The sequence below is a fragment of the Giraffa tippelskirchi genome, chromosome 1 (assembly GCF_054371585.1).
Source record: "Giraffa tippelskirchi isolate mGirTip1 chromosome 1, T2T-mGirTip1v1.2.pri, whole genome shotgun sequence".
NCBI lineage: Eukaryota > Metazoa > Chordata > Mammalia > Artiodactyla > Giraffidae > Giraffa > Giraffa tippelskirchi.
In genome coordinates this window covers 94,486,614-94,498,781 of record NC_137275.1, presented here as the reverse complement: position 1 = coordinate 94,498,781, position 12,168 = coordinate 94,486,614, and the positions used below count along the sequence as shown (strand labels likewise).

The following is a 12,168-nucleotide window of genomic DNA, read 5'->3' as shown; positions in this document are numbered from 1 at the left end:
TATCCAAAGCATTTCAGACACCTCGAATACAATGCTGTTCATCCAACACTATCTGAGTCTTACTCTTCTAATCATTAATCAGCCTGAATGTCAATAAACATTTAATGATAAGAAAAGAAATGTCCCTCAAAAACGAAAACACCTTCAGGAAGAAGTCCTAGTTGAGGACTCCTAGAACAATGGATACTGTCATTCACTTCTCATTTTGTTTTAGTGCTGAATAATATTCCATTGTCTGGAAGTACCACAGTTTATCCTTTCACCTACCAAAGGATGGGCTTCCCAGGTGGTGCTCATAGTAAAGAACCTGCCTGCCAACGCAGGAAACATAAGTGACATGGGTTCAATCCTTGGTTCAGGAAGAACCCTTGGAGAAGGAAATGGCAATCCGTTCCACTGTTGTTACCTGGAGAATCCCCATGGACTGAGGAGACTGGAGGGCTACAGTCCATTGGGTCGAAAAGAGTCAGACATGACTGAAGTGACTGAGCATACACACATCTTCCAATTTTTTCCCCTGTATGTATGAATACATTTTTTATTTTTGCCCTTCTAAAGATATATACAAATCAACTTAGCTAAGAGCAAATTCAGCGTCTCCATTTCCAGTTCCCCATAGTATTTCAAACTTGCTGGCCTAAAGAGTGACCTTCGATTTGCAGTTTGCTATTACTTTGCCAACAAAGGTCCGTCTAGTCAAGGCTATGGTTTTTCCAGTGGTCATGTATGGATGTGAGAGTTGGACTATGAAGAAAGCTGAGCACCGAAGAACTGATGCTTTTGAACTGTGGTGTTGGAGAAGACTCTTGAGAGTCCCTTGGACTGCAAGGAGATCCAACCAGTCTATCCTAAAGGAGATCAGTCCTGGGTGTTCATTGGAAGGACTGATGTTGAAGCTGAAACTCCAATACTTTGGCCACCTCATGCAAAGAGTTGACTCATTGGAAAAGACCCTAATGCTGGGAAGTATTGGGGGCAGGAGGAGAAGGGGATGACAGAGGATGAGATGGCTGGATGGCATCACCGACTCGATGGACATGAATTTGGGTAAACTCCAGCAGTTGGTGATGGACAGGGAGGCCTGGCGTGCTAAAATTCATGGGGTCGCAAAGAGTCAAACACGACTGAGCAACTGAACTGAACCGAACTGATAGCTGGACACTTGTGTTAAGAATAACTAAGTTGTCTGAGGTTCCTGAAAGTAAAATAGATCTGTATGCTGTAACAGGTAAAAATGAAATGTTCATTTATATAAGGAATTTGGTAAAAGGAGAGAAGAAGTCATGGACCCCGGCTGCCATGTTCATGGTGTCCAGTCTCAAAAGTACCACAAGATATGGGACTTCCCTAGTGGTCCAATGGTTAATCCTCTAAGCCTCTACTTGGGATCCTGCCTCCTGGGAGACTTCCTCTGAGCTTCACTTCTTTCTTTCTCACCTCTGACCTGGTATTTAAATAAAATCTATGTCCCCACACCTCACCATCCTTCATTTCATCTAGGTATGTGTCCCCCACCCTGCCAACCTTCTCTGCATCTAGGTATGAGTCTATCTTTCTCTTCAGAGTCAAATTTTATAAACAGTTGATTCATTTATTCAGCAAATAGTTTATAAATGTCAACTGCATGCAAGGTTTTGCTTTAAGTACTAGAGATTCAGTGAAAAACACAGTAGACAAAAGTCCCTGCCCATGTGGAGTATGGAGAGCTGTAACCATGTCCTCATTTCCAGTTCTATCACTACCCATCTGGCTTCTGCCTCTACCCATCTTTGCAAACTGTTCTCACCAAGGTCACTAAAGATTTCCTTGTAAACCTTACAGAAATGTGTTTAGTTCTCATCTTATTACATGCAAGTTTTGCAGCATTTGAGATGATGTTTACCTTTTCTGAAAACCCTAGACCCATGGACGTCCCTGTTGGTCCAACAGTTGAGACTCCACGTTTCCATTGCAAAGGGTGCAGGTTTGATCCCTGGTGGGAAACTAAGATCCCACATGCTGCATAGTGTGAAGAAAAAAAAATAAAAATATTTCTTAAAAAACCCCAGGCCAAAATAAATAAATAAATAAAAATAAATAAAAACAAAAAACCCTAGGCCATTCAGATGATATCCACCCCCTTATTACAAACATTTAATGGCTGCACATCCCTTTTAGGATAGTTTTGAATCCCCCACAGTTTATAAAGCACTCACTAATGACTCTGTTGTTTCCCTTTCCAGCCTCAATTCTCACCTTGTTAGCCTTAGTCTTGGTCTGCCATTTTTGGTTCCAACCATCCTAATCTCTCCATGATTCACTAGAAATGCCACATATTCCTTCTCCTTTCTTCCATTGTCTCATCCCTACTCACTCTGCATGCCTCAACTTTGGCATCCTTTCGTCAGGGGGCCCCAAGCTTCCAATTTTTAATTCTGAGCGTTTCTTACAAACTTTCATAAAAACTCTAATTCTTCATCTGGCAACATCTATCACAGTATGCTTTCCTCATCAGTTTACCTGTCTGTATCCCCTTGGGATACATAAGACCCTAAAGAGTGAAGACTAACTCTTATTCAATATATGTTTCCAGTGTCTTGCAGACTGTTGGACATAGAGTAGTTCCCTAATAACTATTAGCTGAATTAAGATTATATATGTTGGAAGTTCCCTGGCCGTCCAGTGGCTAAGACTCTGAGCTCCCAATGCAGGGGCCGTAGGTTTAATCCCTCATCAGGGAACTAGATCCCACATGCTACAGCTAAGACCGGGTGTAGCTAAATAAATAAATTAGAAAAAAAAAGATTATATATGTTGAAGATCTATTTTATGCCAGGCAGTGTGCTGCTTGCTTTATAAATAGTATCTCATTTAAACCTCACCAAAACCCCCCCTCAAGACACCAGTTTTTATCATAGGGAAATTGGGGCTCCAAGTAGTAAAATAATCCAACTGGACCTGTGGTTTCCCAGCAGCCCACTGGTGAACAGTCTCAACAAGAGGAGCCACCAGAGAGTGAGGACATTCTACCTGGTCAAGGGAGAGAAGATGAAGGAGCATCTGTTATTCAAGGACCTAACCTGGAAGATGATCTACTGGAACTGATTAGAGGTGAGCATGGAGATGGGCTAGAGGTCAAGAGGAAGATTCTACCTAACCTTGAACTCACTGAAAGACAGTTATAGGTTTAAAAGAAGACAAACTGAAATCATGTAGTTTGTTCTTACTGGAAATTTATTAAGATTCTCTCAGTAAAGTTTTACAATTTTCTCTTCAACAGGTCACAAAGATGGTAAGTGGTGAGGGAAGATTTGAACCCAGGTTTGACTTTATTGCAAAAAGTATATTTCATCTATCTTTGAGCTTCAGAATGAATTAAAGAAAATTATATTAGAGTTGCTAGAAGAACCTTCATTATGATTCTAGGTCAAGGTGCCAGAATCTGAGGCTCTGTTTTTTAAATATGTTTCTCTTTATGAGAACTTTTCAAGCTGTGCTGCTGGGTAGCATTTGACAAGTTTACATTTCTCAATACATTTCTCTTTAATTACACAAAGAAACTTGTCTTGATGTGATAATGGTATAGATATGGGAAAAGATGAAAGGACGGCTAGCAAGAACATGAAATTCTGAATCTTTAAATTCTACTCACAAAGATCCACATACTGGCAGAGAAATCCCTGAAAGAAAGGCAGGCAATTCATCTTTTTCTTGTAGGACATCTTTTGGTCTTTAACATCCAGACCTCATGATGGTACATATCTCTCACCACATTTTCGGGAATAATATTTACACAGGCAAAATGTGTATGTATGTCTTTAAAACTCAATACAACATTTTAAACAAAACAATACACATAAAAAGTCTCAATTATTTTCCAAACTGACAGAATAAAAGAATCATAGGAAAAGAACCCCAAGGGTCAGTTAAGTGGATGTATAATTCTTGCTGGCACCAAGAGAGGTTGTATTAACTACAGACAAAGCAAAGAAATTAACATCCATATTAATTTTTTTGGGTGACTGGGAAATGATATTTTAAACATTTTCCATTCTTATAGATAGTTTATTTATTATACATAGTATTTGGATGTGTTTACATTTCAAGAAGTTGGCTCAGAATTTGGGATTAATATGCAGCATTATATAATTTTTATAATTTAAAATAATGTGAAATACATTTCCTGTGAATGTTCTTGTATTAATACCATAAAGTCTGATTTTCAGAAATGAATTACTGGAATTAAGCAGGAAATACCTATCTATGCATAGAAAGTAAAATCAGAAAGAGAGCTAAATTAGCACTCCTGCCGAGACAAAGGAGTCCTACCAACTTAAGCTCTCCTCTGAATTCATCCTTCCATGTGCATAAAGGGACAAGGGACTGGGTCCATAACTCCTTCTAGAGTATACTCTGAGCTCCTGGAATCTTGAAAGTCCCTTCAGTCAGGAGGAAGAGAAGGCAAAGAAGGATTCTGTCAGTAGTATCAGTTTCCTTTTAAAGAGCTTCCCAAGAATGCCACCGTCTCATCACTTCTGCTTGTATCTCATTTGCTAGAACTGTATCCAATGACACCTCTACCTGTAAGGGAGGCAGAAGTATGGCTGTGAGTATTACCATAACCAAAAATAAATAAATAAAGGAAGAGGACACTTTTATATTAAGGGAAAAAGAGAAATTGGCCACAGGTGGGATAATTTGTGAAGGAACTATAATCTCCTGAGCCAACATTCACCAGCATTTTTTTTTTTTTTTTTAGCCTGTTAACAAGCTCAGTAACACTTCAAACATTCAATTAGCAGGAGGGAAATATTGGAATACCTTGTTTATTCCTTTGTCAGGAAATTGTCAATGCTCCTAGATATGACAGGGAGTTCTGTCCATTAGTACCTTGTGAATATTTCTACTTTCTTATTCTAGAAGCATCTGAAATAATCTAGAATGGGCTGTTAATTCGATCTTGTTGTTGTTGGTTAGTCGCTAAGTTGTCTCCAACTCTTTGAGAACCCATGAACTACAGCCCACCAGGCTCCTCTGTCCATAGGATTTTCCAGGCAAGAATTATCTTCCCAACCCAGGGATTGAACCCATATCTCCTGCATTGGAGGGCAGATTCTTTACTGCTGAGCCACCGGGAAAGCCCAATTCAGTCTTAAAGGCACACTATTTACAACTGTCTGTGTATATCCCAAATTATGTCTGACAGCCTTTGGTTCAAGATGGCAGACAACACAAGAGAACAAGGGGGTGCTGTCAGTAGATAGGAGAACTCAACAAGTTTCTAGTGGATGGAAAGAAGATGAAAACACCAGGGTCTTGCAGGGGAAAAGGAAGGGATTTCAGCAAAAAGAACTACTTTCAGTTCTAAGACACTGAATGAGACTATCTGAAGTGGCCCGGAGTGAAAAAATAAAAGCAGGCCAAAAGCAGAGGTGTAAGTACAATTCTGCCCATGGAAAACATGCTCCAGTCAGTGACCCACTGACTGCCCTTTCCATCCTCATGTGTTCCTATCTCTATTCATATGAGCACCAGCATTTCACCTACAGAGAAAAAATAAAGACACACAACAACAAAACATTAAGGATTTAAAAAAATATAATTGTAGCTCTTTTCTGGGGAGAATTAGGGAGGACGGCCACAGAATGAAGTTCTCCCCATTCTAGTATTTGTACCTTCTCTATCCCTCTGATTAAACTCTACACTTGCAGAAAGTAAAGTCTTCTGACCCAAATATACACATATACACACAGACTACTGTGTCCCTATACATACAGACTACTGGGAAACTAACCTACAACACCACAACAGAGAAAGCTCATGCTGCCTTCTTAGAACAATCAAATTAAGCTGTGCTAAACTTTCCAGCCAACATGGATGGCTGCACAACATGGATCACATGAGAATGTAAATCCAAATGTGTGAAATCCTTGAACCTGGCCACCACCTTACAAATTTAAGATAATGAAGCTCCTCCAACTAACAAGTCCATCCTTGTTCCAAAAATAAACAAATTAATGTCCCTCTAGGTAGATCTCTCCTTCAATTTTAAGTCCCAGAAGAGGTAATCAATGCTTATCCTCCCCAAATTCTTATTTTTCTCTGACCCTACAGGAGGGGTCACACTCCATGCCTGAGTTGAGTCTTATTCCTTCCTCAACAACTTGCACCAACTTTTGTATTTTTCTTTAGTGGGTCACATTGGGGTAACACCAACATCAGCACCTTCAGAACTGGATCACTCCAACCCCAATGGTCTCATGAGTCCCAATCCTACAAATGTTCACAGGACCAGCCCTTTAACCACTGAGTTTAGAAAACTTTATGGAAATGTCTAAAATAAAGTGCAAGCCTTAACACTTAAATCACAGCAACTACCCACCACCAATAGCATTTCTTGAGCTGAAGTGGATATTTCAAACCTTAGCTACAACCTAAAACCACATTATTGTTGCTGGTTGTAGGCCACCTCAGAGATAGTGTCATGGAAGAGAAGGTAGACTATGGAAAATCATAAAAACATCCTTCTTATTGATGGACTAGAATGGACTATTGGAAAGATATCATTTCCCTAGCCAAGGGCAGCCTAAGACCTGGATCCAAAGCAAACCAAATAATCTACATTGCCCCTATTCCCTAAGCACCTGAATCTCAAACTTCTCCAATCCAGAGGGAAAAGCTTGTCCAACGAAAAGCAGCAACAGAGGAATACTGAGTGACAGAACAAAAAAGCTGGGTTCTTCCACAATACCAACAGACTCGCTCTTTCCATGGGCCAGTGAATGAGCTTACTTTACCAGCTGTCACAAGAGAATGCCCACCAGATGCCAAAGACTCCACCAAAGAGCTGATAGGAATCACAGTGCTGGCTACCTGAGGGGAGAAAGTATTGACTAGGAAAGGGCATTAGGAAACCACCAGAATCATGGAACTGTTTCTGTTTTGATCCCAGCAGTGACTACATGTGGATATATAAGTAAGCAAAAATTCTTCCAACTGTTCACTTAATATTTGTGCATTTCATTGCACATAGAATATACCTCAAGAAAAAAGGGGAAAAACAATTTTTTTTAAAAAAAGGAGACACACAGGCAAACTTTTTTCAAATAAGAAACACTTCCAGACTTTCTGTAATTCTTCAGATATCTGGAAGTGATAGATCCCAAAGAAAGAATTAAGGGGCAGTCAAAAAAAGAGGAAGACAATGATCACCGAGCAGGAAATGATCACATTTCCCTTCAAATTCATGTCAAAGCAACTGGAAGTGAGACAAAGAAATAACCACTGTAAGCCCCATGCATCACAAGTTAGCTCTCATGAAAGAGAATGCATCCCCAAAGTCTTTACCTATATGTGTACTGTGACTTTAAATCCCTTTCATGAAAAGAGAGAGGGCTCTACTCCAGGGAAACATTGCCAGATAAAGATGTTGAGTCAGAACCCCTATCCAGCACTTGAGTAACCTTCTCCAGAGGCACAGTTTCACAACTATAGTTCAGTGTACATGGTTCACAGATTTATTCTCAGGGATGTGCCAAATGATTTTCTTTTTCTTATTTATTTCTGTTTTTACTTTTTGGCCGCCAAGTGGCATGTGAGATCTTAGTTCCCTGACCAGGGAGTGAATTGGTGCCCCCAGCAGTGGAAGCATGGAGTCTTAACTGCTGGACCACCAGGGAAGTTACAAATGACTTTCTCTTTAAAAGGGCTGCTGCATTATTCAAGTTGGGGAAATAAAGCCTCTGAGGGCCTTAGTTAGGATCAACAAAAAGAACACAAGAAAAAAATTTTATTTAATATTTAAAAATATTAAAATATTCTTATACCCCCATTCCTCAATATTTTCTTCTCTAATTCCCCGTTTGCCTCCCACACATAACTACCACCACCATTCAGACAACAAGATTGTTCTACCTCCTGGACTAGAGGAGAGGATGTGTCAACAAATTAAAAGGCTTAATTCTTAGATTTGGGATTTTAAAACTTAGGCAGTTTGGAGAACAAGAAAGAGCCATGACAGATACTATGTAAGTGGGAAAGTACGTGATACATAAGAAAAATATCCCATCCTCACTCTACTCCTTGTCAATCTCCAACCTCAAAAGTAGAAAGGAGTCCTCAGGCTAAAAGAAGAGTCCATTTTATTGCAATGGAAACACAGAAGCGGTAACAGAGCATCTAAAGGGTCCCAGAAAGAGGAACTTTGCCCTTGAGTTCTTGGGTTGAGTGCTAGGAAGGATTCAAAACCCCTATATGGGCTGGTGGTCTCTGGGAGGAAAGGAAACCAGCTCCCATTATTTAGGCAGAGCCTTTGGAAATGACATAGCCTTGGAGGAAAAGTTGTTGCACAGCAAGCCTACCCAGGTGGCACTGGAGACAATGCTTTAGGCTTCCCCAAGCCCCAACACAGTCTGGATGATTTACATGGCTCCTCAGAGAAGCACAGAGAGAGTGATAAAAATGGAGGGCTCATGGAGAATTAGGTACAACTAGGCAATAACATAGACCTTCATTTAAGGACCAGATAGGATGATGACTGTTCCAATGGATGCCAGACAACATCAAGGACAGCACTGACCTCCTGCCTTCCCCTCAACAATGCAGCCATGACCACTGGTAGCCCACAGGGACTTTTGTGCAACTTAGAAAAAAACACCCAACCGGTGTATTGTTTACTGAAAGGAGGGCTTCCCTGATAGCACAGTTGGTAAAGAATCCACCTGAAATGCAGGAGACCCCAGTTTGATTCGTGGGTTGCGAAGATCCGCTGGAGAAGGGATAAGCTACCCAGTACAGAATCCTTGGGCTTCCCTTGTGGCTTAGCTGGTAAAGAATCCACCTGCAGTGAGGGAAACCTGGGTTCGGTCCCTGGGTTGGGAAGATCCCCTGGAGAAGGGAAAGGCTACCTACTCCAGTATTCTTGCCTGGAGAATTCCATGGACTGTATAGTCCATGGGGTTGCAAGGAGTTGGACATGACTGAGAGACTTTCATTTTCACTTTAGTGAAAGGAGAGGTTAACTTTCTGCTCCCTGTCTCTCTACCTACTCTAACCCTGAAGCCATGGTACTTAGAAATAGAATTCAGATGATCTAACTCTTATACCTGAGCCACATCAACTCCAAACCTGCCTGAAGAGTTAAGACTAACCCATCTCAGGAAATTTATCTAAAACTTCATGCAAATTAAATCTATCCCAATAAACAATCATGGTATTAAAAAAAATTGCAATTAAGAAAATTCAATCTTATACAACCAAAGATATAAAGAAGAAACCACAACGCAATGGTAGAAGGTACAGAGGCATAGTCAAGACCCATAACCCGAATGGGCAACTCACAAATGGGAGGACAAGAAGAATTGCAGAGCTTCTCCCCAAGGAACAAGGGGTCTGAGTCCTACACTGAGGTCTCCAGCCCAAGGGTCCTGTACAAGAAAGATAAGGTCCCAGAACATTTGGCTTTGAAAGCCAGCAGGGCTTACTTTCCAGAGAGGCAGAGAGCTGTGGGAAATAGAGACCCCACTCTTAAAGGGCACCCACAAAATCTCACACACTCCAGGACCCAGGGCAGAGGCAGTAATTTGAAAGGAGCCTGGGTCAGACACACTTGCTGATCTTGGAGAGTCTGCTGAAGAGGCAGAGGTAATTGGAGTTCACCATGGAGACATAAACACTGGTGTCAGTCATTCTGGGGAGCTTGATCTAATCTGAGGACACTGGTTTAGGCAATTTGGAATGCTCCCTTTAGCTTTACCGGCGCCTGGGGCCTAGGGCCCAGGCCTGCCCACCAGCCTGTCACACCAGTACTGGGATGCCAGAACAGTCTGGTACAGCCATAAAAACAGACACAAAGCTCAATGGAACAGAATAGAGAGCCCAGAAACAAACCCCTCTTATATGGGCAATTAATCAATGACAAAGGAGCTAGGAATATAAAACGGAGAAAAAACAAACAAACAGATTCTTTGATAAATGGTCTTAGAGAACTGGACAGCTACATGTAGAAGAGTCAAAGTGGACTTTTCTATTGGGCTTCCATAGTGGCTCGGTGGTCAAGAATCCGTCTACCAACGGAAGAGATGCTGGTTTGATCCCAGGGCCAGGAAGATCCCCTGGAGGAGAAAATGGCAACTCACTTCTGAATTCTTTTCCGGAAAATCCCTGACAGTCTACAGCCCATAGAGTTGCAAAGTCAGACATGACTGAGCAACTGAATATGTTCTGTTACACCATGAACAAAAACAAACTCAAAATAGATTAAAGATTTAATCTTAAGATCTGATAACATGAAATTTATGGAAACTTATGGAAACATAAACAGTTAAATTTTCTGACATCACTCATGGAAATGTTTTTTTGTACCAAGGCAAGGGAAACAAAACAAAAATAAACAAATAGACTAATCAAATGAAAAGGCTTTTTCATAGCAAAAAATACTATCAAAAAAACCGAAAAGGCCACCTACTGAATGGGAGAAGATGTTTGCAAATAATATATCCAACAAGACGTTGATACCCAAAATATACAAAGAACTCATACAACTCAATATTAAAAAAACAAATGATCTGCTTAAAAATTAGGCAGAGGATTTAAATAGACATTTCTCCAAATAACACATACAGATAGCTACCAGGTACTGAGAAGGTGCTCAACATCACTGATCATTGGGGAAATGCAAACCAAAACCACGTGTCATAATGGCTTTCATCACAAAGACAACAAAGAAGAAATTTTGGCAATTATATGGCTAAAGGAAAAATCCTCCTACACTGTCAGTGGGAATATAAATTGGTGCAGCCATTGTGGAAAACTGTGTGGAGGTTTCTCAAAAAACTAAAACTTGAACTACCACATGACCCAGCAATTTCACTCCTGGGTATACATATGAAAATAATAAAAAAATAATTGTAAAAGATACATGTACCCCAATGTTCATTGCAACATTATTTATGATAGCTTAGATATGGAAGCAACTTTAGTGTCCATCAACAGATGCGTGGACAAAGAAGAAGTGGTATGTACATAAAAATGGATTACTACTCAGTCACAAAAAAGAAAGTTTGCCATTTACAGCAACATGGATGGACTTGGAGGGGATTACACTAACTGAAATGAGTCAGTCAGAGAAATAAAAATACATCATGATCTCACTTATATGTCTAATCTAAAAAATAAGACAAAAAAATACAAACAAGACAAAATGAGAACAGACTCATAGATACAAAGAACCAACAGGGTGTTGCCAGAGGAAAGGAGGGTAGGAGGCCTGAATGAAATAGGTGGAAAGCATTAACACTTACAAACGTCCAGTTATGTAATCAACATGTCACAGGGATGTAATAGAAATTATAAGGAATAAGGTAAATAATATTGAAATAACTGTATGGAGACAGATGGTTACTAGATTTGTGATGTTGATCATTTCATAATGTCTAAAAATGTCAAGTCATTATTTAATACACCTGAAACCAACATAATATTGTATGTCAACTATATTTCAATTAAAAAAAGAGGCATTCAGAACATAAGAGATCCTTAAACACAGGCATTCAACACAAAGTTATATGCTTCATGAAACAAGAAATTCTAGATCTCCTTTGTCAAACATGTAAAATAGGCCTTTTCAAACTTCTCAAGCTATATCTCAAGGATTCTTTTGTCAAAGGCCATTTCTTTCACCCAAAATGTTCTGCTGTAAGGAAGCCTGTTCAAGAACATTAGAAAACTGTGGGTCAGAGTCAGCACTGATTTTAGAAAGAGACATTTGAACCTAGCATTTAAAAAAATAAAATAATAAACATTTTCCTACTGATATTTCTCAACTCCATCTTTTTGTTTAAGTATGAATTTTTTTAGGTATAAAATAATGTTTCACCCAAACTAGACTATTGTAAATCCAGAGGGAAAAAAAAATGTGAGATAATTTCAACACCATAGTGCAACTGTTATAATTTTTGCCTAATACCATGCAATATATTTTTCCAGGTCATTTTGAAATTTTGAGGATGAAATCTTCACCACAGATTAAAGAGTCTTTTACACAGATGACTCATGGTAAAATTCACCACCTCTTTATTTATTTCACTGTAGAACATATGAGATGATAAAGTGGGAAATTCTTTATAACAGGCCTCAATACTGAAAGAGAAAACAAGTTCTCATTAATGAAATTTAGTATAACTCCTGGTG

At 39.7% G+C, this 12,168-nt stretch overlaps 1 long non-coding RNA gene across 1 annotated transcript in view; it reads right to left on the bottom strand.

Moving 5' to 3' along the window:
• Nucleotides 1-3,195: 3,195 nt before the first annotated feature.
• Nucleotides 3,196-12,168, bottom strand: part of LOC145534473 (uncharacterized) — a 50,653-nt gene continuing 41,680 nt past the window's right edge. The window contains exon 3 of the long non-coding RNA XR_014074658.1: nt 3,196-4,560. This is a non-coding gene — a long non-coding RNA (uncharacterized LOC145534473). The remainder of the gene's footprint in view (nt 4,561-12,168) is intronic.